A 25,048-nucleotide genomic window follows, 5' to 3' on the forward strand; every position below is an offset into this window, starting at 1 on the left:
AAGTAGGAACTATGAGACACTTTCGTAGAATGCTGATAGATGTTTTTTATGGAATCATTTTAAAAAAAAATTAATTTGGAACAGGAACTTAGGTTTACAGTATTTAATTAAATAAATATTTATTCTGCTTGCTTAAAATATTTACCAGTATCATATTTTACTTCTTGTAAATAAATTCAAAAAAATATTATTTTTTTATCTCGTATAGAAATTTCTGATGGATTACTCAAAAACAGATGATTTTTTTTTGCTTGCAAAAAAAATAATAATATGGTGGCGGAAAAAGTAACAGTGAATGAAAGGAAAATTTCCATCCCTATAAAGTTGAATTATTTAATCATTTAAATTTAACTAATTAATCATATAAATCGACTTAACGTTTTTTTTTCTGATTGTAGTGTATCAAATTTCATAAGTGTTCAACCTGCATCAATGAGATGGTAGGAATATTTTTAGGTTTTTAAAAATGAATATTTTATTCAAAGACAAAATACAATTGACATTGTTGCGGTATCTTTTCATATTGTTTTACTAATATTACAAATAAAACGAAAACTTTTCTTGACTTATTTTGTTTTCTTTAAATAAGTAGTGTTGTAAGGTCAAAGCAATTTTCAACTCACTAATGAGGAAGGTTAAATTTTAATCTTAAGGCCGAAAATATTCATCCAAGTTGTTGCTGACTTTTTTTTATAGTGTTAATGATTCTGTCAAATTTTTCTTTACAGAGGCAGTCTCGTACTGAACAGTTAGATCAAAGTAGTTATAATATGTATAGGTAGGCTACTAGTTTGCGGTAAGCAATTACGAGCTTATTAGCGTATAATAATAGAAATATTTGCACATTCCATTCCAAAAACTTGTATAATATATTTTTTTGTTTATACCGATTAGTGATATAAATTAAAGACTATGATTACTTTTTTTATAAATTTAATAAAACTAAGAAACCAAACAGTACTACTATTTTATCTTTTTCAATTGGACGTGTTCATGTCCACCAATGACTTCTACCCGATTTAATATTATATGCGATCAAGTGTACCACAAATATTTTGGAAACGTGAAAAGTCAAATATTCATTAATTATACCTAAAAAATGTATAGTTTAATTTTATACATTTAGTGTCTTTAAAATGTTGAAGACACCTTAAAATCTTCCCTATCCAGGAAAATTTTAAGTAGATCCGGAAAACAACCTAATTAGAAGGACATACTTTTCAGATTATTACGCATAAAATCCACGACCACATTGCTTCAATTTTATAAAAAATTTAAAGTATTTTAAATGCATATGCTAAATCTTAAATCACTATTTTTTTATACTCTTTATACAAATTTATATATTCCAAAGAAAAATCGTAAATATTTTGAACACATTTCGGTTTTTTTTGTATTATGAATTCAGTGTTTAAAAAACATGGAATGAAGATAACTTAATTTTATAACTTAAAAGTATTCGTAATAAGAATAATTTTTTTCATTTAGCATAATTTGAATATGCCTTTTTAAGGCAGAATTGCTAGAAAATCATTTATGAGATATAAATAGATAACCTGAGGCAAGATAAGACTTCAGATTTCAAAGAACTCTAATTTAGTTTCACCCTGTTATGATATCGATATAAGGCTCATAAAGTTTAAAAAAATTTGTACGAAAAGAGTAATTAGGAGATGGCAATTATTCTAAATGTCAATTTAGGTGTTTTTTTCACAGAAAAAAAAAGAATTATTATTCTAATAAAAATTTAAGAACTAAGTAAAGTTATTCCTTAAATATTCAAATAAACTAATGTGTTAGTTATTTTAATATAATCTTGTATGTTTTTTCTTTTTTCAGGTCGTGTGTGGGAGATAAATTTTTGGACCAAGCAGTATAGTGTCTTTTTCTTCTTTGTTTTTCTACCCTTTCTAATTTTTCTTCAAATTCATTTTTGAATGTATGCGAAATTTGGTTCATAAGTTGTAAATTTTTCAATAATCGCTAACAATCGTTAATGAAGGTGTTTTTTCGTAATTAATTCATTGACATATTGGTGGTGTGTAATTAACGTGACATTTAATAAACTTGTTGTTAATACTAATAATTAATTAATTTGACGATTAATTTATTTCAACGATGTGACAGAAGAATTTGTGGATTCCAAATAATTCAGGAGCATCCATCTCCTTTTACTGATTCTGGAAAGTAAGACATTGCAAGAGGTACTTTTTGGCAATATGTGCGTATTAAACAGATTAATGGAAAAAATGGTAGTTCTATACTATCTTAACAGTACATTAAAATGACTTTAAACTCCCACTGAAACTTAAGATTGAGTCACGAAAAAAAGATCTATCTTTGAAGAATTATATATTGGGAATCACAAGATAAGAAAAATTAAGTTTTATACTGCATTAAAACCTTTCCTTCTTTGCGTTATTTAAGTAAATTTTAATTTGTTTGAGAAAGCCTGTAGAAAAAGTACGCATAAAACTTCTTTACGTGTACCTCTTTTCCAAATAGTATAACTGCAGCGTTCCGTAAATCTGTTAAAAAAATTATTTATAAAAGAATTTTTTGAATATTTAGAACAGTTTTACTGATCGTTAAACTCTTAAAAAAAGATTTCAGTTGTCAGATTCAATATGACGACTATTTGTGTTAAAAAAATTCTGTTTTTCTTAGTAAAGATAGAAATTTTGCACCGAACTCTCTGTTTTTCTAAACATTTTTTTGTTATAAAGATGTGTTTACAGTTTCATAATTTTAATTACCTATGGATGAAGAAAGAGTTACGAAGGAAAGAAGAATTTCCATTAAAACGGTTAGAAATCTGACCATCTATCAGGAAAGGTACAGTCGCTTCAGTGAGTTAGACGGTAAAAGTTGACAAGTTCCGAATTGTATTCTATGCTTTTTTTAAGTAACTGTATTATATCCTTAAAGATATCGAAATTCTTCGAAATTTAAATGGAAATTCTTCTTTCCTTCACAAACCTTTTTCCACTCCGCTAATTAAAAGTTTTAAACTATGTAAGTATCGTAATAATGTTACCTAGCAATAACCGACACGGATTAAGACGCCCATCCTGCAGGAAAACTCCTTTTGCATCTAAGCCACCTCTACCACACCTAGCCACCAGTCGTAATGTAATCATCTCTCTTTCTGTTAAAGTGTATATTTCCTTGAAGCATTGAGCCACATAAACTGGTAAGTGACAGACTGGGAATAAATACCACATGGCCGTTGGTAAATATAATTTTTATTGCTAAATAATATAATTTCCCGCTTTTACTGAGAGCTAAAATAGCACTTAAACGATAGGTGGAACTTTGTTCATCGAAAAACTTTAATTCCATTTTTATATGTTAGCTTAATAAAATTATGGATCGTCGATCCATGATTTTGTGTAACGTTTTCCTGAAATTTTATTGCCAAAGGTTTTCTTCAAATAAATTTCAACGCTTTATAGTAAAATAGAAAATTCGACATTTAATCTAGTATAAAACTCAATTTTTCCAATGAGGGGTTTCATAAGATACTCTTTAAAAGAAAACATTAAGCGTTTTTCATGACGTACACTATAATTTTCTGTATATACAGTAAAAATAGTTGTGTTGCTCTAATGCTGTTTGGAATTTTTGTATGTTTTAATATATATTATTTAACGATTCCTTACAATAATACTATTTTTAACGTTTTGCAATAAAATTTTGTTAACAGTAAGTAAATAACCACTTATATCTGGATGGATGATCGCATGAACATAAGTTCAGTCTAATTAATTTCATATTTTTATTGATGATTATGGAACTTAATGATTTTAAACAAATGAAATTATCTCTAGTGGGTTGATGTACAGCATTTACATATTGCATGTAAAATCCTAACCTAGTTAATTTTAAAGTTACCCAGGTAAATTCAAAATATACTGAAACAAACAAATAAAACCTGTAATGGCTGAATTTTACTTAATTTGATGAAATAATAACACAGTTGTACACATACAAAAAAATATATATATTTCAGATATATATTTTTCAAAATTATCCGAAAAGGTTTAGCAATTTCCTAAAAAATAAAAGTTGTACTCTTGCTGTTATTATTTGATGAATTAGTAAAACTTTACATTTGCTGTTTTTCCCTTAACAAAGTAAATCTGTATTTTCATAAAATATTTTAAAGTTTGGAAATTGTTAAAAAATTTTATTATTTCGTAGGTGGACGCATGGTTCAACAAAATTTCTCATCCTCGCGAATTGTACATTTAAATAAGGGGTGGTTTTAGATAATGCCCTTACTTTTCCTGTTTTTTTCTTGAAAACCAAACAATAGGTGTGGTCTGCATAAGAAAATTTCCATCGTTATACTTTTGTTAAAATCATTTTTTTTTTAGCAACGTTTAATGCAAAAATAGGTATCTGATTTGAATAGCGATCTATAAGAAAGCGTTATTTATTTTATGTATTTATTGTAAATTAATGAGTAAGAACATTTCTTAAAAACCCTGAAGATTTGAGATTATCTGTTGAAGCTTTATTTAGTCAGAACTGTTCTGCTATTCTTAATTTTGTATGATGTAGTATACGTTAATTGTGCTGTAACTTTTTCGCCAACTCGGAGTGTGTAATCTAGCAGCTAACATTGGCCGGGAAGCAACAAAAAAAAGATAAAGTTAAAATTTAACTATATACATCTTCTCCGTTATAACTAAATTACTTCTCCGTTATTTGCCATGCTATCATTAGTAAGATAGCCCTCAAATGTGCATCATCTAGTAAGAAGATGCATATAGTTAAATTTTAAATTTTTCTTTTTTTTTGTTGCTTCCCGGTCAATGTTAGCTGCTAGATTACACACTCCGAGTTGGCGAAAAAGTTACAGCACAATTAACGTATACTACAAGTAATTTGTCCTTAAAACCATTCATTCTTTACCTGTACTCAAGTTATGCGATTGAACTTCATTTGCTGTTGTCTTGTAAGAGCTGAAGTAAGCAGTAAATTCAAACGTAACTCAAGAAAATACGTATTAATACAACGATTTCTACTTTGAAAGGACGTACCTAGGTAATACGTTTTGAAGAGACTCAAGAGTAAGAGTAAGAAAATTATGGAATAAAATATTTTTAGTTAGATTTACTCACTTTTATTCTTTATTGTAAGTAGATTTGAAATTTTAAAAAAATAGAAAATGTAAGGAAAGCAACATTAAATCAGATTCTAACACATTGCTACCCGTTATTCTCTCATAACATCGCTGTCCAAGAAATAACTGAATTAAAAAATTAAAAGTTCAAAATGAAAAAGTTTGTACACGAAATGAAGAGTCAGATTCTTCTTAACAATAATGTAAACAATTAAATTGGTGTGCCATATCTACTTTGAGTAACTGCAGAGGATTAAAATTGTTACAGAATTATTCCAAAAATTTAACTAACAGATACACGAATTAATCTTTGCACGTTTCGTACAAAATTACTATTTGTAAAGATCACCATTGTTTTTTTTCATTTAATTTTTGTTAAAATAATTATAAATTGACTAGGTTACAATTTTTTTTACTGACTTTTCGAAGAAAGGTATGATATTACTTTCGATCCCATGGTAGGAGTGGGGAGTAACAATGAATTTTATTATTTTTTTGAGGAATGAGGAGTAAGAAGTTACCGTTCACTTAAAATCGGTTTTTTTTATATGGCCAATGTATAAAATTCTGCGGCTTGAAAATCTCCAAAACTAGATCATTTTGATTAAAATTTAAATATGCTGTAGTAGTGTACCTGAAGTTGTGCGATGGAAGATTTGATGAAGTTTGATGTAGTTGTGAAGTTTGATGCAGTTGCGATCAATTTAAGGTTGACAATAGACAACGTCAATTTGAGGTTATGTTAACATGTGTATTTTTCATACCCGCTTATGCAATGGGTCACTGTAATGAGCGAGTTTAAACTTTATGCTTGTGTGTAGGGTCTATTCGTTTATTTTTAATTATTTCATCAAATTTCAGTTTAATAATATATTTTTTTTTATAAACAGAAAAAAAATTAAGTTACGTTGACTGTGTAGTGGAATATCTTTCATACGCGCTTATGCAGTGAGCCGCAGTGGTGATTGAGTTGAAACTTGATGCTTTTTTATTTATTTATTTAATTTTTTTATTTATGAAAAATTTACATTGGCTTGATATTTTTTCAAAAGGAAACAAAATAAAATAACGAAAAGTATATCTTCTTGCGCAGAACTGCACAAGAATTTTTTTTTTTAAACTTTTATCGAAGTATTGGTGGAAAAAAGTATTTTTTGTTGTTATTTATTTTACTTACACTTTTATTGTTTTCAAAGAATATTTTCATTCACTTAGGAGCATTCATGAGATTAGCCGTCTTCTTTCCGGACTTTTTTTATCCATCTTTTCGCCATTCTATAACGGCTAATATATACTGAAAGCTGGCTAATCTAGATCAGGGCTTCTTAAACTGTGGGTCGCGACCCCCAGGGGGGTCGCGAGACTACTGAAAGGGGGTCGCAAAGATCTGATACTTTTCAATCATTATAAATAAAATTTTAAAATTAGTATACACACTACGTACAAATATAAATACAAATAAAAAATCATACAAAATACTATTGTAGTTTTATTATAACTATTTTTTGAAAAAAGTGGCAATGCAAAACTGTTATGTAGGGCCTATAAATGAAAATATGGATGTAGCATTTAAAATAATAAATACAACGCGCTCCTCGATTTTCAACTGAACGTTCGACATTGATGTCTGGCCGCCGGCGTCAGTGTTTGCAAGATAACTTAGTGATTATAAGTACACAGACGCCGCGTCGCCTTACAGCTTACACATACAATACGGAAGCATAATCAAGCTAGGCTAGGCGAATCGGCATATTATTTTTATAAAAGAATAAAAAAAATTAAATGAAAGCTTCTTTTTCGGCGTCTTTGTGATACGGTGCCTTTGTGCGCTGCACACTTTGAACACGCCATGCGTCGGGGTTGATCTGATCGTAATTTGTTGTCATTGCACTGGTAAAGATTCGAGTGTAGTTATTTTTCTGTTTGTACTTCAGTTTGGACTCAGCTTTGTCTTCGTAGTGACATGTGTGTATTTACTGTGTAATTTTCAGTTGGTGTTTTTAATTATTACGTTAAAGTTCAACTACATTTTGTTTAATTATTTATTATTATTTAACCATCATGGATAAATGGCTAATTAAAATTCCAACTAATAAGTCTGCCACGCCGTCACAACCAAGTTGCAGTGCTTCAAATCCGACTTCTAGCAAAACAAAAAAAAGAAAATATGACGAATCATATTTGCAGTATGGCTTCACATGCTCTTCTCACAACAATGAAGAACAACCAGTGTGCTTAATTTGCAAAGAAGTTTTGGCTGCAGAAAGCATGAAACCGTCAAAACTGCAACGACATTTGAATACTAAACATGCAACGTTATCAAAAAAGCCAATAGAATATTTTGAGCGTCTTTTGCAAACATCAAATAAAGAAAAGAACACTTTGGAGAAGTATGTTACTTTGAATGATAAATATCTATTGGCATCGTATGAAGTTTCGTATTTGATAGCAAAAACGAAAAAGCCTTTTACTATTGGAGAGCAACTTTTACTACCTGCAGCTATAAGAATGTCTGAAATTGTTCATGGAAAACAGTATGCTGCTGAAATTAGTAAAATTCCATTATCAAATGACACTGTGTCCAAAAGAATTTCAGACATTAGCAGTGATCAATTTCAACAGCTTCTTATGAGGCTTAAAGACAGCTCAAAGTTTGCAATACAACTGGACGAGTCGACAGACATTTCAAAAATGGCACAGTTGTTACTTTTTGTAAGATATATTTATGAGGGAAGCATTCATGAAGATATACTGTTTTGTCGTCCTCTGGAAGGTCATACTCGTGGAAAAGATATATATAAAAAAGTAAATGAGTTTTTTGAAAAAGAAGGATTAAATTGGAAAAATTGTGTTGGTGTGTGCACGGACGGTGCTGCAGCAATGACCGGACAAGATCTTGGTTTTACAGCATTTGTTAAAGCTGGAAATGATCATATTACATTTACACATTGTATGATTCACCGAGAGGCACTTGTTGTTAAAAAAATTGCACCAGAATTAAACACTGTGTTTTTTGATGCAGTCAAAATCATTAACTTTATTAAAAGTCGAGCACTTAATAGTCGATTGTTTAAAAATTTGTGCATTGATATGGATTCGGATTATACAAGTTTATTGTTACATGCTGAAGTTAGGTGGCTATCAAAAGGTCGAAGTTTGAAACGATTATTTACTTTAAAAGATGAAGTTCTTATATTTCTAACAGAGCAAAATTCTAATTTGGCCGATTATTTTCAAGATAATTTATGGCTTCTTAAGCTATGCTATTTGGCAGATATTTTTGATAAAATCAATGATATGAATTTATCAATGCAGGGAGTCTGCGTTAATATGTTTATGTTAAAAAATAAACTTGAGGCCTTTGTTAAAAAAATTCTTATATGGAAGAACAGAGTGGAAAGTGGATCGCTCGAAATGTTTCCATTTACTGACGAGTATATAATTAGTAACAATATTTCAAAAAAAGATACTCCTATAACAAAAATTATAGTTAATCATTTGAAGGATATGGAAGTTTTCATGCATAGGTATTTTCCCAATGATATCGATACACAACAATGGATTTGCAATCCATTTTCAATTGAAATGGAAGAAATTAATTTTTTAAACTTAAAAGCACAAGAAGAATTTGCCGAATTAACAAGTGATACTATCTTGCGACTTAGATTTTCTCAAGTCCCTGTGCATGAATTTTGGATAGAAATCAAACCAGAATATCCCCTACTATCGGAAATGGCAATGAACAAATTACTGCCATTTTGTACAACATATTTATGTGAATCAGCCTTTTCCACATTAACTTACATAAAATCAAAATACCGTTCAACTTTAATAAACGTTGAAAATTTATTACGATCTGCACTAACTCAAATTGAGCCTAGATTTAATTATTTGTGTAAAAATAAACAATCACATCCTTCACATTAATATTGTTTGATGTTAATAATATGTTTTTATTAAAAAAATTGTTACAAAAGTTTATTTTTTCTATTGAATATATAGATATAGTTTTATGTTTTCTTATAAAAAAATTGTTACAAAAGTTTATTTTTTTTCTATTGAATAAATATATATATAGTTTTATGTCATTCTATTTATTGTGTTTTATTACGACCGATATCCCGTCAACGTTTCCAATTATATATATATGTGAAATGAATGGGTACGTATTCTTTAATCCTTATTTTATTTACATTGTAAAATAGTGCGATATTACATCTACATCTACGGTTAATATATATTTCATTATATGGAGGAGGGGGTCGTTTAAAATTTCCTAAGCTTGAAGGGGGTCGCTATATAAAAAAGTTTAAGAAGCCCTGATCTAGATGTATCCGCATTTTGAACAATACATGTATACAATTTCTTATCTTTTATAATTCCAGAGCAACCTGTATTAATTTTTTTCTTTTTATAGCAATCCAAAATATACTAAATTAAAAATTTTATTTTCTTTTGATAAATTCATTTAATTATTTTACTCCATTTGTGATAAAAACTGTTTTATACTAATATTATGTCATTAAACCCCTGTTTTTCTTGATCAGTATGACTTTTCAGTATGAATTTTTCTGATCCATACTGAATAATGAATGCGTTTAAATATTTAATTCCACCTTCACCTCTCAATAGAATTTTATTTACTGCTGGTCTGCATTTGACTTCTACAACACGATAGGTATGTGATATTTGGATGAATGCGATTATCATTATTTTCATATTTTTCGGAATGCTTTCCTTTTTTCTACGTACATTTTTCTTACTTTTCTGCATTATACTAAGAGATTTTTACAATCGGATGCATTTACCGGTGTTATATTTTGAGTATTAGCTAACATCAATTCAAATTAAATGCTACAGCAATATAAACGTTTCATTCGGATAAAATTGACTTTTCTGTTGTTTTTTTTCCAGAGAATGAAAATTGTTGTTAGAAAAACTATCATTATTCTAGTGCGTGTCGACGTAATAGAATGGTTAAACGACTGTAATTCCTAATTGATTCCTCTGTTCTATCCCCACAACCAAATTCTATATCTGTTCATAAACAATGAATGTTGCTACAAGGTTCAAATGAAGTGGCATCAGATACTGCGGTACGTTCATGATTACAGTGCTTAAATCTATTAACCCTTTAACCTTATTGTAATCTATTTGACCAATTACATTTTAAAGTTATTTTATTTTATTCATTTTGAAGTGTTTCTTTTATCACCTGAAGTTTGATTTTCATTGATTTTTCTACAGTACTTATTTATTTTCATTAACCATAATGAGCTACATAAGCTAATTATAATCAAAAGAAACGAAATTTTTATCCAATTCAATTCTTTTAAAAACGAACAGTAATTAATCTTTTCTCTCAAGGTCTCATTAAAAAAAACATACATCAACAAGATTACATTTTCGGATTGTATTTCAATACTAATGAGGTCACACAAAAACAAGACGTATTTATACATGGGAAATAACGTTTTTATTTTCATTGATTGTGTCTACGCTTATTGGAAAAATGTTTTTTTGAAAAGAATCGAATATATTGACATGTTATGACGATGAATGAGATATCTGATGAAAAATTGGCGGTCATAGTTCAGAATACGTCCCTTAAACTTTTAATATCTCCAAACGAAAGAAAAATAAAATAATAAAATGTAATGATTGTTTATCAATTGAGTAGTAATATATAAAATTACTTCGGTTGTATTGAACTTTTAAATTACCACTTTGTTCAATTTAAAATTTAACGGTGGTTTTCATACAATTTTGCTTTTTTACAAAAGTCTGATTGATTTTTCATTACATTCTTCATATAAAAATGTATTAAATTAGAGGAAGGATATATTTAAAACAAAGGATAGATCTAAAGAGTCAGGTAGGCGTTTAGCTGATTTTTCCATGATTTCTTTATCTTCATCCTTTTCAATACTCGAATTATAAAAACAATTTTTTAATAGACTAAAAACCTATAATAATGCAAAACGTTTTACTTTCATTCAATGGCAGACAGTAAACGAGTACAATTTCGTTTAGCCATACCAATATGAAAACAGAAACGAGTAAGATTTCATTTATCATTGACTAGTTCATAAAAGATGTGACATCGCACATTACAAGAGTTTTTGATTCAGAAGATACTTCACAGATTTGGAAGGTTTTGATCTGACAGACATAGTATCCATATTTTGACTGCAATCTTCACAAAACTTTGTCCACGATTAGTGATCCACATTTAGTGGTTTAAGAATGAATAAGAGTCGTGTTTCATATCTCTTGAGAATCAGTGTAATATTTATTAAATACAAACTTTTTATTTTACTATAAATGTTATTTATTCATTATAACAAATTTGGTATTTTTAGTTATTTTTGAGGAATCGAATAAAATAATTGAACATTACTTTAAATTTAAGTAGATCATATGCAACACCGAATACGCAAAACTGGTCTAATAAAGAGTAACACGATTTTCAGAGTCTTAAGAACATCTTCGAATATCTCCTTTCACGTACGAGTAATTATGTAAATACAGTTGGGCCATTGTATTTTAATAGAACGAAATAATTTTGATTTTTAGTCAAATTTTCAATCGATCGAACTGCCTTTTGGGTTTTTTTATATACGTATTAATTCAGTGTTATGGAAAATATATTTTAATTACTACGTGAGTTCGAACGCATGTGTGCGTATTAAACGTGAAATAATGAATACGGGCATCATGAAGTAATACTCGTACATAATTATTTGGTAATTAGCTCCTTGAATAAATCAAGTTGTTTAAAATGTATTATTTGCCTTTGGCTTTTTTTGTACTGTTTCAGTATTTTTTTACATTAAACTTTAAATTTTGTATTATTAAATAATCTCACTTAAAAAAAAAATCAGTGAACTGTATGTTATAAATGTTTTCCTGTGTAATTTATGACGTTTTTTTATTAATTGAGATATTTTTTTATAAAAAACTAATGATATATAATTGTGACTTTATTAATTATAAGTATATATACAATAATTATTATTTTTTAAATATAATTGTTCATTCTTCATTTCATTTTTAAATTTTACTACAGTAAATAGTCGTATGAATAAATTGATGACTGTATTAAATCAAAGGTAAACAAAATAATAAATTCACATAATGTTTATTAAAATAATACAAAGACTATTACAAATAAAATGTTATTTATGTATAGTATATTATTACGTGTATATAAAAATTTTCTTTTTTACAAAATTATGCTAAATTTAATCATATGATGCATAGTTAATTTTAATTATATAAATATATTGATTCGTTATTATATTACTTACGTCCCTGTAAATAAAATAACTACCAAAATACAACAGGAATTCATGGAAGTGTATAATTTGAAAACTTGTCATTCATTAATAAGTGTACTAGTTAGCCTGTGCTCAAGATTTGGAACTGCTAAAATAGGATATTTTTTTTATTTTCCTTAGCTCGTAAAGAAATTTAAACCACCTCCTTTGTCATTTTTTAAAATGGTGATACATTTTCTAAAACAAAAAACTTACTAAAATTCTAATTTTGAATGTTCATAAAAGGAAAGTTTTTTTGGGATTTAAAATAATGTGAAATTTTATGCAAGTACATTTTTTACAAATAGTTGTATAAAATAACCTTTCATGTAAATGAAATGAGTTTATTTTTCTGTTTGTTTCTTCTGTATTTTACAAAAGCACAATGTATAGAATAGCCGGAAACTCACCGTATCCCCTAAAGTTAGACTAAAAATGTGTAATGAGTTATAAATGAAATGCGATATAATAATGAATTATTTTGTTTACTCACTTATACATAGTATTAATTTCAATGGTCCAGTGGATCTGTGTGTTCGCCCTCATGTGGCATGCACAATTCTATACGTCACCACGTGACATGTGATGGAGCATTTCTGGTATTAAGTTACGGAAAGCGTCCCTCACAAGGTCACGCAATTCTTTATTTACGGTGTAGGGACGTGCAGATACGTGTGCCTTGATAATTTCCCATAATGAATTGTTTGGTGTGGTGAGATGCGGACTTCGTAGTGGCCATGATAACGGAGCTGGTGACGCTGGAGTACTCCGGCCAACGTCCTGGAAATTGTTCATTCAGAAAAAACGCACGGACTGATAGAGTATAATGTGCAGGTGCTTCATCCTGCTGCAACCATACTCGTTCCATGAGATCCTACTCTTGAAACTGTAATATTAACCATACCTCCAACATCTCTAAATAATTTTGTGCATTTACTGGCCCGTCAAAAAAATAAGGACCAAACAAATGATGAGCTGTCATTATAGCCCATATCATGACGATTTCTTTCTAACTCTGTCGCGTAATAAGGATTTTATTTCGCCCAAAATAAAACATTACTGGCACACTAACTGCGATGGATTGCACATTCGTCAGTGAAAAGCAATTAACACGGTGCACTGCAGCTAGGAATTTTTCTAATAAAGCCCGCCAGGATGCATCGCGACGTTCCATGTCTGCATCTGACAGTTCATTGTTGAACATCGGACGAAATGGCCTAACTTTCAAGTCCTTTTTTATATGGTCTTGCATTGTGGTCCATGGTATACGAAGTTCAGCTGACCGTTTACGAGTTGATTTCATTGGGGATTGTTCAATGAAACCGCAACAACAGCATATGTTTCTAACGGTATTAACTTTCGTCCACTCCGCGCTCTATTTTTAACACTGCCTAATTCAATCACACTTTTTCCCAAGCCAACATTGTTGCTTTTCGTAACGACGGATTATTAAAACGTTGCCAAAATATATCACAAATTAGGTTCATTGTTTGATTCGTATGTTGTCGTTCATGAATCCATACACGAGTCACTAACCGCTCCTGGACTCTGTAACTGCTTGTGTCAGCCATTTTAGCACAACTGTCTTTTACTCAGAGGTGTGAGGTTGTAAAAAACTGTTGCCAATTGACTCCAGCGAAGATACCGTATGTTCTTAGCACATATCCTAACTCATATATTTTCGTTAGAAGTACATTGACTTCCGTACTGTATTATATATAATATAATATTATCAGAATAATTTTGGTTTATTGAAGTAGAAACTTAGGTTAAGAAAAAGGAAGTTAAGTTGAATTATTTTAATTCAATATCGATTATTCCAAGCCCTTATGACAAAGATTATGTTTCTGTCATTTACTCGATCGAAGATAATTTTACCAAAAATAGTAACGGACCTGATATTAATATCCTTACAACAAAAATAATTCTAAAAAAATTTATTAAAATATTGAATGGTTTCACTACTCCCTCTTAGCATTACAATTTTTTTATCCAGTTACCCAATTAAGATGAAAATTAAAAAAAAAAGTATTACAGAAAAACTAGAAAGCACAAATTTTCAGTTTCCCGTTAAGGCAATAAATTTTTAATCTCGGTCAGGCATGGCATTTTTCATACACTGCAAAACTTCATTTCCATATCCTACGCACTAGCTGTAAGATTATGAGGCGATATCATCATGAAAAAAATTTGTATTATATACAATTATACCTAAAACTAGCTTTTACCCGCGGCTTCGCTCACGGTGAACTTTTAAACGAAATACGCAAGCAACTATGTCATGTCGATCAGTGGCTTTTTGCCCGGGCATTAGCTCTTTAGTTACATCCTGTCACGAAGGATTACAGGTAAAAGTTACAAAGAGGTCAGACCTGCTGTAAGTACGTACATAAGCGAAAGCGTCTTGAGTGTATTCATGAAGATAACAGAGATTGTTCACAAAAGTAGAAGGCAGAATAACCATCTTGCCTATGTCGTTAGGTCTAATATTACTATCTGCGCTAATCGCATCTTGTAGATGAATGTAATTTTCAGCTCGTAATTTCGTCTGGTTTGTAGAAATCAAACGAAGGCGTTCTGTCTCTACTTTAATACACATATCTACCAAGAATTGATGAAAGAGCCTTTTGCGGTCATGTGCCATGACCGCAAAAGGAGATTGAAGTCGTGCTGTCGAAGCATCATGTGATACGCATAAAAATCCATGCAGGAAACCTTTTTATTGGGAACAGGCTGTCTTGTTGTTGGATTAATGACTGGAATATGTAAATGATATCCTGGCTCATATTTACTGAAAATTAACGGGTACTGCAAAGCATCATAAAATTTATGAGTATCGGCTACGCGTTTCAGCGTATTATCATGTGCCCGTAACACTATGTCTCATGGAGAGCATGGGTCAACAGCAACTTCATTGATCATCGGCGCATTATAACGCCTCTCATGTTCGCCACGTGCAGTCCGAACAGCTAGAATGACCACTATGTAATTATCTGGAGGCCAGTTTTCTATTGCACTTTTAAAGGTATTTACCAACAAATTGTGGCTGTGTAACATTCATTGAATTTTCAATATTGTATCTCTTTCGACTCCTTCAATATACTGACAACGGTTTACTTAATTTTCTTCATCACCCATAAAAGGATGTATGCTTTCACCTGCAAAAATTTATGCTGTTCATTATCTACTGGAAAAAGTCATCAATTTGATGTTATATCTGTCCTTGTACAGTAAAATTTGGTGAAAATCCGGGCATTCTTATCACTTTATCTACGCCAAAGGGTTTCATTTGGAAGCAAGAGTTATACTTTCTGATTTTACTTAAAAATTGCTTCGACTCATCTGTAACACTTAAATATGGAGTTTTCAAAGGCTCCTCTGGTTCACCAAGTAAAGGAAGCGAAACTTTACCACTGGAGCAGCATATTCCAGCAGTTTCATCTTTCCATTTCAAATCATGGCAATGCTGACATTTTCTATTCATTGAGCCAATACCAATAAAAGAATGCTTATGGTATTCAAGTGAAGAATCATATTTAAATCCAGAATTATTAAATACAGACCAATTGTTACGCCTGAAATTTCGATTGCACGTGATTTGCATTTCTGCATGAACGATTCTTCTCGCCTGCGATTGTTCTGGAGTTTCTCTCGCTCTTATAGCTGCCTGCTGTTCAGCTTGTCTTTCTAAACGAATTTGTGTTTGAATTGGCGTTTCAGTTGCTCTTAAGGTAGCTTGGCGTTCAGCTTGCTTATCTAACCTTTCTTGTCTCTGAGAAGTTGTTTCACCAGCCCTCAAAGCACATTGTCGCTTCGCTTGTTGTTGTCTTAGTTCTGAGTGAGCGGAAGATTCTTGAGTTCGAGCAACTTTTGCCGCCCGGGCTCGTGATGAATCCCTATACAGGTTAGATTTGCGCTTCCGAGGCATTTTAGAAAAAAAAAAACAGAGTAAAAACTGAAAATAGCGTTAGAAGTAAAACAATAAACAGGCACCTAACCTCAAAAAATGGAAAAGTTTTAGTATTGCTTAGAAGTGACAGAAGAATAAATATAAATATAGAAGGATTCGACACAGCAGAAGCACTATACTCAATTGAATAGTGACTTGACCGTCGGTATTACAGTGTTGGATTGGCAATTTATTTCATTTACTTACTGGAACGCCAGATGGCGTTGAATTTGTTCAAATTTTTTGTCGGACGATCATACCTGCCAATATAAAATTTTGTACCCTCCCAAAAAAATATTGTTTTTTTTTACTAAAAAGTGGCCTCTGTCCTTCGCAATACCTTTGAGAATATGTGTACGAAGTTTCATGATGATCGGTTGAGTAGTTTCTGCGTGAAAGCGTAACAAACAAACTCACATTCACATTTGTAATATTAGTAAGGATTATGACGTGGAACCCGCATATTTTTTTTTTAATTTTATACGCTTATGATGGCATTATCATAGGATCATATCAAAATAAGCTTGTAAAATTGGTATTTAGAAAATTTGATAAAATTATAATTATTTTCAGTCAAAATAATACATTAATATTTTATTTCAGTTCTAAAAACAATTACTATCAGACCCTGTTAACTAATAAGCTATAATATTTTGGAATGACAAATTTTCATATATTCCTATTACATAGGAATATCTTATTAAAAATAATAAAATAAAGATAAATAAACCAATGGGCTGTGTCAATAAAAATAAAATGTGGTGTAAAGACGTTTCATAGACAGTTAAAATAGATAATTAGAGAATGATTATGATAATTAATGTTACCATGCATGAAAACTATTTTTAATATAAAAACTTTTTTAATTTTTTAAAATAATTTTCAAAACAAAAGAACTGGTAAATAATAATTCTTTGTAACCTACTACCTGAGCGAAGTGAAACACTATTGTTTTCTAAGTGTTAAACGATAATTGAACAATCACTGTGTGAGTTATTACTGTTACCTTCAATGCTTTTATTATTTTAGATTATTGTAGACTTTTTTCTACACGGACAGAACAAAACTATGAATCCGTACAGACTTATGGGCAAAAATACGCTTGAGGAATGACGGATTGAACGCCTGAGGAAATGAATGACAGAATGAATACACCTAGAGCTACTCTGATGTATTCTGGTAGTTCATCTCCTCTTCTAGTAATTCTACCCCTGACGAATGCAACGCCAACTGTGATTGTGATAGACCATAGACCTCTTGATATCTCCAGTGGTTAAATAAGTAGGTAGTGGCCGTTGGTCGTGAAACAAGATTTAGAGCTCTTCATTCACCGTATTCGTAGTTACCACTATCAACCTCTTCAGCACCAACTCATTATTCTAATAAGGTTGTACTAACAAATAATGGATAAAGTAGTAATTTGAATAAAGGTGAATTAAATTCAAAATCAGGATGTCAATAAAATTTAGTGGTAAAAAACTGAATTTTAACGATTGGTTGGTATTCTTGCAACAAAGTTCAACAAGGTATCATTACAAAGTTCAGTTTTATATTTTTTGGACTGAAAGAAAGCGCTAACACAAAAATATCGATCTGAGAGGGACAAGACCAACTAGTTGAACTGTAACGAAAGATTATAACTTGCTTTAAAGTTATGTAATTTTGAAAATTCATATCGGCAAATGAAAAATAAATTCATAATCTATATATTTGTTAGGTAAAAGAACTGTTTATGTACTCCTGGTTCTTGGCATAATGTAATTAAATAATTCTGCCCGGTACGAATTTACAAGTGTAATGAATTATACGAGCATTTTTGAAATTTCTCATCTGTTGTTTGAATAATTTGATGCCGTTTTAAATTGTTTTCGATTCTCTTCTAATAATCTATTCTCAAAATATTTATCAACAACTTAAATTTTCAGTTAATTTTATCTACTCTATATATCCAACTTTTTACCCTGTTAGTTTATTTCTGTAGATGTTTAATTTCTACATTTCAACATTCACTAAAAAGGTTTTTTAAAAATTCAAGAAACATAGTTTCAGAAATACCATATATATTATCAATGGTGATGTTAGTACAATTTTAGTGCGAGCGAGAGAAAATAATTCCTTCCCTTCAGACCAAACTCCAGATCGATGTAAAATAAAATATTACTATATGGAAATAAGTACCTAACTATATAGACTGCAGTTAATAAAATTATTAAGAGAATAAAGATTAGTAAATGTGTTAAATTTCATAAATATAACGAAAAATAAAGAGTAATTACCTCAGTTTTTATTCTACATCTTTTTTAATTCTGGCTGAAATTAAAAAATAATTTTTAGAATATATTGTACATCTTAAACTTAAAGATAACTACATCGACGGCAATAAATTTCAAAAATATGTTTATCGTGTCACTTAAACCATAAAATTTGATGTTTAGTGCTGTTTAATAGCGCCAAACATAAAATTTATTGTTAAATAATTGGTTACTTGACCACTTACTTAAAAAATTGGCCGCTCTTTTGTTTACAAATTTTTCAGGTCCTGAGATAATGTATTAATACAACCTTTTTTAATGGATTAAAGTTAAATCAGGTTTGGGGCAATAAACTGAATAACTTTTACCAGAAAGTAATAATTTTTTCGTAACTTATTTAACCATTTCTAAGCGCTATAATTAAATAAATGGTAACAGAGATCAGATTAGTTTAACACAAAAATAATTCATAATTTTATTTTATAATAATATTTATAAAAATATTAATAACGATGATAATATAACTTAACGAAATTTTTCATTATTAATAATAAAAATTATTATTATAATGTTGAGAAAATATTGCTATTGTACATTTATTTATGTTGATTAGTTGTAATTTTCATTTAAAAAATATTTTGTAAATAAAACTGTTACAATTATTCATGTAAACGAATGTTTCATTTTATTCTAGTAAATAAATTTAATTTATTACTTTACGAGTATGAATTAACATCACGATATTTCGTTTAGCATAATTTAACAAACACAGTGTTATGGAGGATTTATAAATGTGAGAGAAGAAACACAGGAACGTGAAGAACAAAAATAAAATTTTATAGATTAATCGAATTTTCCACATCAAAAAAAGGAAATGTAGACATCTGCTGATTTGTTATTTAACTACATCATGTTGAGAAAATTTCTGCAATACGTTTAGACAGAGTACACCACCTAAACTCTAAGTAAAAATACGATGTTAAAACTTCACATTTAGACTGATTAATGCTCTTCCTGATCTCTTACGGTTGTAGATTTTGATACGGCAGAACACAAAATAAAACTTCGATACTATTTCTGAATGTCCATTAAGTAGAGTGCTTTGGTCAATGGGATTAAGTCTACTTCACGTCTACTTCATATTATTACAGATTATTATCCTATATAATTGAAGGATATTTAACTTCATCAGACTCAAGCCTATCAATCCTGATCCCTAGATCATTTAATTGATCAGATTAGGCTTTATAATCTATCAGACCAAAAAGCTTTTGTCATCCCCAGATATGTATCGTGTGTACAAGTGTAAAATGTTAAAGAGAAATTTATAACATAATATATATATGTATATATATGTATATATATATATGTGTGTGTGTGTGTGTGTATATGTATGTATGTGTATGCGTGTATGTGCTTAGTATATAAATTGGTTTTAGTAATGCATTGTTTGATTTTGGTCCGTATAGTAGAAAATAATTTGAAATTTTTTTCTTAAAAAATCATAAAGATCACAACGTTAAAGTGCTTGATTTAAAGAAGAATAACATTTTTGTTTTCTAATCAGAATGTCTCCTGCTAATTCAGGCTAGAAACCCCACTTCACTTTTTAATTTAGTTAAGTGTTACAATGTCTAAGTGTGGGTGACATTTTTTTTATAGATTCTAACGCCTACACTTCGTGTATAAAACAAACTGGGGTCATCGGTACAGTTTACGCAACACCTTCGCCACTGCTAAAATGTTTGCACTCTAACTTATCAAGTAGAAAGAGTAAGATTTCGGCATCGTTGAAAATATCTTTAATATCTGTCAGGCACTACAAAACAATTATTCTTTAATCTGTAAATATGCTTATATAAAGAACAATATGTAACAATTATATCGACGTGAATATACTATTGGTTGAATAAAGAATATCGACATTATATTTTTTTAAAGTCAATATTTGTTAAAATTATGAGACATTAAACAGATCTAGAATCCGATAATCTTTTTTTTTTTTACACCTTATATTTAAAAAAAAAAATATATATATATATATTGCCTGTCACTCACCGTAATATTATAGACTTAAAATGCATAATCCTACGTTATTCTGTAACACCACATCGTAGAAAAATTCTTTTAAAACCCAACTATTTCGTAAAAGTTGAACAACTTACTTTTTGTATAAGTTTTTATTATTATGATCGGTGTAAGTTGTATTTACGAATAATAGAAGTCAATGTTAGATTGCATACAGAAAGGAAATCCAATAATATTTTCAGAGGAAAGAGAACTGATAGTTTTCAGTGTATAATGAAGTGAAAAAGTTAAATAAAAAATTATAAATGGTGTAATTATTAGCAATTAGATTTACATTCTTAGCTTTGATTTTCGGTTTCTTTATTTGCTCCAGATTTTATTTTTGGAACGGAAAGGAACGCAAGATTAGCGGGAGTTTCAATATTTCTCCCTACAGATCGGAGAGCCTGGACAATGTCCCTTGCTGCTGTATCGTTTTATTATCGGGCGGATTTAATCGGTTATTTAGTGGTGGTTATAAATTTTAAGTTTTATTTATGGACGGATTTGGTAATTTGCGTTCCTATCCGTATGGACCATGGTGTAATTTATTTACTGGTTCTGACCGTGATAAACTAAGGTCTCGATCTGCCCGTTCGATGAACGAAGGTGGACACCTCGGGGCCTATGACGACTAACCGGCGTGCTCGTGCCCTTTCGTATAGCAGTCTGTCATTTGCACTTGTCAGATTGCTATTCAAAGACTCGTACTTAGCGTTGAGGACGCCCATGAGTATCATGGGTCCATCCCAATTTTCTAGCACGGCATCTATTGCGCCGGGTACTGCTGAGTTTGGTTTATTATAAGCAGATATCAGCCGATACACCGTGCCTAGATGCTCCTCATGTACACAATTCTGCTCCATTACGTTAGTGTGGAGGTCGACCCTAGTGTGTATTTGGCGTCTGTAGACTAAAATTGCGGTTCCGCCGCTGGCAGGGCGTCCGGGTCGTACTGGCCTATCCGACCTATAGGTAAAGTAATTCCAAATGGTCAATTGTTTGTTCGCGTTCAGGCATGTCTCAGACAACGGTATCACGTCTATTAGTAGATCCTCGGCCAGACAGCATAGTTCTGCCGTCTTGCCTACTACTACTGTGGCGTTCCACTGTAGCAATCTGAGGATTTGCCTAACCATACCTAGATACCAGGTTTGAGGCACTCTATAATGGACTGAATGCAGTCCTTAAGCGCTTTTGCTCGGAGCAGGCGGGGCAATATTGCTAGAATTTCTATTTAATATTTAAATAGGACATCTTTAATTGTCACTTGTGACAAGAAATCCTTGCCGGAACTCTCCTTCGGGAGTGCAGTTATATTTATTTTGCTGCTGGAGGGGCCGGGACTCGTTAACGCCTTTTTGGTGGGGTGTAGGGCTTCTGGGACCTTGGTGTGTTTGCCAGACGTCGCGGGTTTGGCACCCGCCCTCTTTGATTTTGCCGATTGTTCTGCTGCCTTTTTTCCCTTCGTCGCCGGCTTGTTCGGCTCTTTTGCCTCCAACTTTCTTGTAACTATTGCCAGTTTAGGCTTTGTTGGTGTGGGGGTAGGTGATTCTCCTTTTTCCACCGTCATCGTTGCCGCCGGTAAAACTACCTATGGCTGGGGGATCGGTTTTCTCCCTCCAGCAACTCGTGCCCACCTACGTCAGTCAATAACAGCGGACGTTTTCTGCGTGCCCTTTTGCTTGTTCAGCTGCTCCTTATAGTAAGGACAGCCCCTGTAATTGGCCGGGTGCGGCCAATTACAGTTTGCACACGAGGCAGGCTCTTCACGCGGCTTCAAACACGTCACCGTGTCGTGGTCTCTCCACATTTCACGCAGAGCTGTGCCCTGCGGCAATAGTTCAACGAGTGGCCGAACTTTTGGCATCTGTGGCATTGGACGGACCCACTCGAGACACAAATGCGGTCACCTTAATTCTACAATACAATAAGTTTTCCAGGTCATAAATGCCCCTGGTGGCTGGCGTTCGTTTTAATGCGACGAGGCACGTGGGGGTTTCCCTTCCGTCCCTCGTCGTCAGCTTTTTAACCGAACTGCCTCGTAACCGAGCGAGGTCAGCTCCTCTTTTACCTCTTCCGGGGTGGCCCCATAAGGGATGCCCCGGATAACCACTTTGAGCTGCCTATCTTTTGGGAGCTGAAAGGAGTGAAAGGCGACTCCCTTGGAATGCAGAAAACTCTGTACTCCCTGAAGTCGCCTTCGCTGCGTAGCTGCAGCCTTACAGAGAGCCGGTACTTTTGGCTACCAGGCGCCTTCTTATAATGGTGGAGATTGCTCTCGCCAGCGTTGGCCACTCCTTGGGACAGTCCAACATGATAGGTGGGATTTTCTCCCGCCTAGTGACCGGAGGTTGCGAGGAATTTCCATCGCTAACCTCCATGGTGGCAGCTGCCGTTTCAGAGCTGCCCCTCATAGTGTTCGGCTCCTCGGAGGGTTGATCACCCGTAGTTACCGACCTACGCTTTAGACGTTATTTTATTTTATTATTTTTTTATTTTTTATATAGATAATCAATTCTTAATTTTTTTTCAAATATAAAAAATAAATGTTAATTTTTATAAAGCTCTCTTCTAATAATATATTTTTTGTTAATACACATTTTATGGGAAAGCAACCAGAATTCTATATCATATCCCGAATATAAAAAATGTAGAATATGATAAATTTTACTTGGCTAAAATTTTAGAACAAAAAATAAAAATAAGAATTTCCATTTATGAAAGTAGAAAAGGAGTTTCAGTGGTCTATCATAATAAAACACAGTCATAACTGACATTTCTTCACAGTCATAACTGTGAAGAAATCCCTATTTTCAAAATGTTACAAAAATACGTGAAAGCAAATAAATAATTATATTAACAAGAAATAATATTATTTAATGAGCAGCCCGTTCAACGAGTAATAAAAATAAAAATGATAATAATAATGAAGTAATATGACAAGAAACTGATGTGAATAGAAAAAGTTCCCACCTACAAAAAGATTAAAAATCAATTAAACAGAAGATTACAGTGCATTTTATAACTGACAAATTTTTTATATAAAAAATTAATTAATTTATCAAGTTCAGTTTCAAAATAATAAAAGAAAATTGTCCAATTTACATTTTTATTAAACATAAACATTATGTTTTTAAATGCTGAGTTCTATATCGCAATAATAATAAAGCTTCTCAACATTTCTTTCACCAGTTACTTTTTACCGACTACTTTTTTCTGTAATTATGTCTGTGAACCTTTAACTGATTCCAGTTTTTCGCTTCTTCCATATATTTACTTCTTTTTTTTCCATTTTCCTCATTACATAAAAGTTACAGTTCTACGAAGAAACATCAAACATTTTTATTTCTTTTTTTTTTTTGAAGGCATCCACTAGAAAGGCCATTAGCCTGATATGTATAATACCAAATTTGCTATGATAAGTACTATGTGCTTTCTAGTAATCACACTATCACACTGTACTACATATAAAGGGCTTTATGCAAAAAGAATCACACAGACGCGCTTCTGTGTCCACACATAAACACACAAATACTCTTACTCAGATTTATATATAATACACACTTCATATTTCAGTAGCTACTAGTAATGTTTGACTATAATTAAAATCTAAATATAATAATAATAATAACCTTCATTTTTCGGTAACGAAATAAAATTCGTTGCGAAACGAATAAAATGCACTATATAAGGTATAAAAGACCTATTTAGTGCAGGGAATCACAAACTGATAAATATGAGAGACGAGTTAATGAAACAGAAATGTTACATCCTTAAAACTAATAAGTCACTCCATAAGGTGTAATTGCATTAACAACTCACGACAAATATATATCACAGACTATTTGATATAAAGTTAAAATCTTAATATTAATGTAAAAGCCATTCCATAATTTATAAAATGCCTTAGGAAGTGCCAAACAAAACAAGAACACGTAAAGATGTAAATCTTCCTTACGTGAAAATAAAATTAAAACAGAAAACTTTCTAAATCCTGCTCATTAGTCCTCCTATCTCATAAAAATATCGCAATCATCGACTCAACGACCTTTCCCTTTTATGTTCAGGTTTTGTCTGAGGTCATTAGAGAATTTACCCTTTTCTATTATGTTTTTTACAGTAAGAGGAATGTTACACGCAAAGGTCTTTCTGCTCCTGTTAAAAGGTACGACTGTGTAACCTATCCGTAGCCTTGATAAAGAAATTGTTCTTGACGAGAGAGGAAGCATCACTTTTCCACTTGAATACCCTTAATTACATTTAATCTCATCGTTAAGGACCATAACTAACTTTGTAAAAGTATTTTCGAACCTTTCGCTATTGATTT

At 31.2% G+C, this 25,048-nt stretch overlaps 1 protein-coding gene across 2 annotated transcripts in view; it reads left to right on the top strand.

Annotated features, from left to right (window-relative positions):
* LOC142320960 (zwei Ig domain protein zig-8-like) overlaps window positions 1–2,516 on the top strand; it is a 970,121-nt gene extending 967,605 nt beyond the window's left edge. For both annotated transcript variants that reach the window (XM_075358949.1, XM_075358948.1), the window contains one exon: window positions 1,840–2,516. The gene's annotated coding sequence lies outside the window, so the exon portion shown is untranslated. The remainder of the gene's footprint in view (window positions 1–1,839) is intronic.
* Window positions 2,517–25,048: the final 22,532 nt, after the last annotated feature.

The sequence above is a fragment of the Lycorma delicatula genome, chromosome 3 (genome assembly GCF_047948215.1).
Source record: "Lycorma delicatula isolate Av1 chromosome 3, ASM4794821v1, whole genome shotgun sequence".
Classification (NCBI taxonomy): domain Eukaryota; kingdom Metazoa; phylum Arthropoda; class Insecta; order Hemiptera; family Fulgoridae; genus Lycorma; species Lycorma delicatula.